The sequence below is a fragment of the Drosophila kikkawai genome, chromosome X, assembly GCF_030179895.1.
Source record: "Drosophila kikkawai strain 14028-0561.14 chromosome X, DkikHiC1v2, whole genome shotgun sequence".
Taxonomy (NCBI): Eukaryota; Metazoa; Arthropoda; class Insecta; order Diptera; family Drosophilidae; genus Drosophila; species Drosophila kikkawai.
Window position 1 is genome coordinate 27,910,235 of NC_091733.1, and position 5,193 is coordinate 27,915,427.

The window sequence follows — 5,193 nt, forward strand, 5'->3', positions numbered from 1 at the left end:
TGCAGTTCGCATTAGTGGATAATCGGGTGAAGGACATGTCACGTGTTTCAAGTCCTTGCTCCCGAAATAAGCCAAAAAAATCTAATGATTTCATCAATAAATACATGTAAGTATTATTATCATATTTTTAAATATTTTTATTATCGCCTAACTGCTGCCTAATCTGCTGCCAGGCACGTTGAAAGTCATCGATAACCATGATACATATCGATGTTGGTAAACTTTAAAGTATCAAATCATAGCAAGCGTCGTTACTTTTGAATATTTAGTTTAAAACTATAGTTTGATAAGATATTTTAACAATGTTAAAAAACATTTAGCAAAAAATAAGCTTGAAATTCCTTAGGAACCTTTACAATAATTCGTAATAAATAATTCGCAGTTTAGCCAGCTTAAATCAAATTTAAAAATATCTAGAAAAATTCTTAAAAATTCAGATCACATCATCCTTGACATCGAACAAACGCTTCTGTCACTGGGCAAGCCTATAGGCCCCAGCCGGAATACATTCAGTTTGCAGCCAGAGCTCGTCTGGGGCACAACAACTTCTATTTCGGCTTAAAAATGATTCAAAAATTATCAAAATTCTCAGTGAAAAAGGTAAAGAAAATTAGTGAAACAAAAAGAAAGTGCATTTTTTAGTAATACCAAAATTTCTTTCGTTCCAGAAGCATTCTAGAACTTGTGTTCTATTAGGAACTACAGAAACTACTTTAATTTGAAGGACTTAAATCGAGGGAAGACACGTAAGTAAACAAGTGAATCAAGTGAATATATTTATGAATAACAAAGGAAATGAAATTTCCATCTTCTTTCAGAATGGTTGGTTTTATCGTATAGGTTTATCGTTTTTGTACGTACACTGTGGTATCTTGTGTAAGTATTAATATAATAATTTATTAATATAGTTCTTCATTAATTTTCTTAGGTAATACCCCCAGAGAATCTGTTTGATGGAACCCGTCTTAATGTGACGTGAAGTCTGGCATCGGGATTCGCGGATAACCCTTTTTATAAATAAAAAAATGGTCCAAGATTGTCAATTGAAGTATTGCTATTTTCTCTGCGTGTAGTCTGTCGACGCTTTTCAAACACGTGATCGATCTTTGGGGGCGTTGGGCGGCGGTCTTTCTTTGGTTTTTAATTTGAAGCTATAGATTTTAAATAAGCAATACAATTTTGTTAAATAATCTATGCTTTCATTTCAATAAATAATTAAATAATACATTTTTTTGGTCCTTGAGCAACTATAATAATTAATAAATACAAATGATCTCTATAGACTTTCGCAAATATATTACAAAAGTTTTTGATCTGAGAGAAGGGGGTCTTAGTTCTAGTTTCCAGGTTCTCCGGCCTAAGCCATCAACAAACACGTCGGAGGCTACGAAACAAGATGAACAAACTTTGGCAAACACAACTGAACTGATGGCGCAAACTTATTTATAACCAGAAATAAAAAATAACACGTGAAAGTCGAATCTAGGCCTACTCTTCTCTAGAAGCTGATTGTGAAATTAAGCAGATAGGGTATATCAATACATCTTTCTTGTAAATACACATAAATACATTAAAATATATATATATATATAAATACTAAAGTTCTTAATTAAAAATAATAATATTTAAAATAATGATAAAATTTATAATAATAATATTTATAATTAAATGAAATAACAGAAAATAAATAAATAAAGTATACCCTAATCCGCTTACTTGTTCCCTATAATTCCCAACTGGTTCTGACTTCAAATTAGTATAGTCAAGTTATTTTTGTATATATGGTACTTTTGAATTGGTATAAGTGATTTGTAAACTAACAATTGATTTTAAAAAACTATCAAAATTTTGGCTTATTTGATCAGTAATTCCCTAGATGATAATATCCTTTATAAAGGGTATATCTTGGAAGCGTCGAGCGGTGGCAGCTTAATGAAATTCTGTGCATATTCCGGCACACGCACAACCCAATGCCTTGGGTTTTTATGCATAACTGTAAGTTCGTTTTGTGCGATTGTCTTCCGTCTGCCTCTGTCTCGGATAGTTGGCAAGAGGAGCAAGCGAGAGGCGGAGACTTGTGTACGTGATGTTCATATTTTCATAGATTCAATAATTTATAAATTTTATGCGCACACACAGAAAGAGAGAGAGAGAGAGAGAGAGAGAGAGGCACACCTAGTGAATGTGTGTGAGTGCGTGCGTGCATTGATCTGCGCTGATTTCAGCATCCCGCATCCCATACCGAAATGTCCTTCGTCCTGGCCTCCTGCCGTGCGTCTGTCTCGCAACTTATATTGGCATTCCGCTGTCTCGAAACTTTTGCGAAGCGCCAGATCATTGCAGGACATCAGGAATTTGATGAGATGAGGCATAAGGCATACGGAATTATTGCTATTTAAGTTTTGTTATACCTTGAGGTATAAATTAAGTTGGAAAAAAATTAGAGAAAAGGAAACATTTAAAGATAATAAAATTATGATTAAAAGCTGATTGCATTTATTAATTTAACAATTTCTGATTCCTATTTATTTAAAATAGAAAATCGATTTATTTAAAAATGATTAAATATCGATAAATAAAATACATACTTATAAAAAATAAAAAATAAAATTAAAATAAATAAATTAATTAAATAAAAATAAATACAATCTTGTCAAATCAATAAGCTAAAAAAAATAATAATTTACATAGATTTTTAAATTAATTTTATCAATAAATGTTATGGTTTTATGAAAATTGTTTTCACATAAATCATTAAAAAATACATATAAATGTGTTTTGTTAACCAAATTAATTAGCTTTTTCTGTACTACCTATTTTTCTTTAATTTTTTTTTTTTCAGCATAAACTCTGTGGAAAAACACTACACTGAGCCAACCAACTTGCAAACATATATCGCTAAAAGGCAATGAGTTGGCTAAAAAGTGTTACCTACTTCGGATGAGGAGCGGGTTAAGGATTGCAAGGACAAGGGGAAATATTCCGTTGGCATCGGGGGACATAACAACATGCGATACACATACGACAATGATGTCGACCCGCCGCTGACGCTGCCGCCGCCGCCGCTGACACTTTCAGTTTTTTAACTCAATTTTCAATAAAAACAGTGCCAGTACACAGAAAACTTTTTGCTCGCTTTCGCCTCTCTCGCTCACTTTGTTGTTAACTTAATTTCGTTTGCAGTTTCGCAAGGCTAAAAGCATTTCATTGTTGTCCAACTCTTTTCCACGTTTCCCCAGCTGCTGTTGTTGTTGTGCACAACACCCTACACACACACACACACACACACACACCCATTTTACACGCACTGAGAGTTTTCACTTACAGCTTCCGGAAGGGAACAAAGTTATCGCCAATTGTGGGTGTGTCTCTGTGTGTAGTGTAGTGTATCTGGGAAGTCGCGAAATCCCATTTTTACACACATTGAATTGATCGATGGGGATGATCCGCAGGAAAAGGACTGCGACAGGGACAGGAGTTCTTTGCCTTTTCCTTTGACTTCAATAAATTGCAGTTCCATATGTCTAGCAAGAGCAATGGTAACCCAATATGGTGAAGTATATGTTAAGAAAAATCTAGGATCACGACCAATACTGTTCCTGGCTTTTCCCTATCAGCCATCATCGCTCATTATAGCCATAAAGTCGCTGAGGTGGACCTCAATATCAAACTGAATTTAAATAATAAATTGAAAGTTTAAACAATTTTTTTTTAGAAATAAATCAATATTAAAAAAAAAAAAATTAGACAAATTTACAATTTTTTTTATATACTTAAATATTTTTTAAGTAATAAAGAAATAAATAGAAAATTAAATCCGTACAACACTGCGTATGAGTAATAAAATTGATACAATAATAGAAGGAATATAAATAAATGTTAAAAATAAAATTAATAATTATAAATAAAAGCAGAATGCATTTATTAATGAATAAATATATGAAATATATTCTAAATTATAAATAATTAATTATAATGATAAATATATAAGACTATATACCTAAAATAATTTTTTGCTTATAATAATTTTAATAATAATTTTTTAACCTAAAAAAAATCCTAATAAAAAGCTATATATATATTTTAATAATAATAAAAAAAAAATTCCAATTAATTTAAAAAAAAAACCAAATCATTTCCCCAACATTTTTAGGTCCACTCTTATCCACGGTTATTATTGTCATTTTTAGCCACTAATCACTCTCGAATAACAGGCCAGTGACGACGGGTGTTATAATAAAAATAATGATGCGACATAAAAAACAAATTCCTCGCCACACAATATGTGGCAAAGCTGCCTTTCTCCTGACTCCCCTCCCCTTTGGACTCCTGGATGTATTGTCATAAATCTTTCATTGATTGCAAACGAAGACATCGAAGGAACAACGCTGAGGACCAAGCAGACGACGGTATTGAGTGTCGGCTAGGGGTTGTCTTTAGGGTTGGCGCTGAGTCGTGTGGTAAAATAGGAATTGTATAAAGCGGCCAAGCTGAAATAGATATAAATATTTTAGCCATCGTCGCCAAGGCAGCTGGAAGAGCAAAAAAGCAGCAGGAAAAAGCCAGGCAAAGCCAATACCAAAGGCTGTTGCTTGCAAAGAGGTTCTCTTGTGTCTTTTTCTGGTTTTTATTGTGAGCTATAATACCCTTTTTAACTGCAGGATTATTTTATATAATAAATAAATATTTAGAAATAATTTATAATATATTTAATAAATTTTTTATATTTTTTTGGAAGCTATTTTAAAAATCCTGGCTAATTTCTACTTCATTATTTCCCTGTTTATTGTTGACTTTTAACTTTAAGAGACTTTATTTTCCTCGATTTGATCTATAATATACTTTATACTCTCTCATTTTTTGTGTTCGTTTATCTTGTTTATCGTGGATTTCATTATGGCCTTGGCTGCGTGTCTTTTGCTTTGCGGTGGCTTATGCCGCCATTCGATTTTGAAAATGTAAATCTCTTGTCGTCGTTGTCGTTGTTCCTGGGTTTTTCCCTGGCACTTTTTCCCCACCAAAGATGGTGGCTGATGAGATGGCAATGGCGGTGGTGTCGGCGGCATCGTTTGTCAACATGTCGGCAGCGCGCTGATTGGTGATTTTGATCTGAATTATTAAGTTGCTTTTAATGCGTTCGCTTTTGCTTTTGTGCTCTGATTTGACTTACTCTGTGAGGTTTGCCTTGGAAAC

General features: G+C 33.0%; 1 long non-coding RNA gene across 3 annotated transcripts; it reads left to right on the forward strand.

The window, feature by feature from the left end:
- The first annotated feature begins 440 nt into the window (after positions 1–440).
- Positions 441–1,048, forward strand: LOC108076039 (uncharacterized). Of its 3 annotated transcripts, none has more exons than XR_001770759.3 (4): positions 441–600; positions 669–746; positions 819–876; positions 942–1,048. It is a non-coding gene; the product is annotated as an uncharacterized lncRNA (long non-coding RNA). The 3 variants fall into 3 exon arrangements; XR_001770758.2 differs by having other exon boundaries at positions 442–600; positions 929–1,048; XR_005990817.2 differs by having other exon boundaries at positions 452–600; positions 672–746; positions 929–1,048.
- The last annotated feature ends 4,145 nt before the right edge of the window (positions 1,049–5,193 follow it).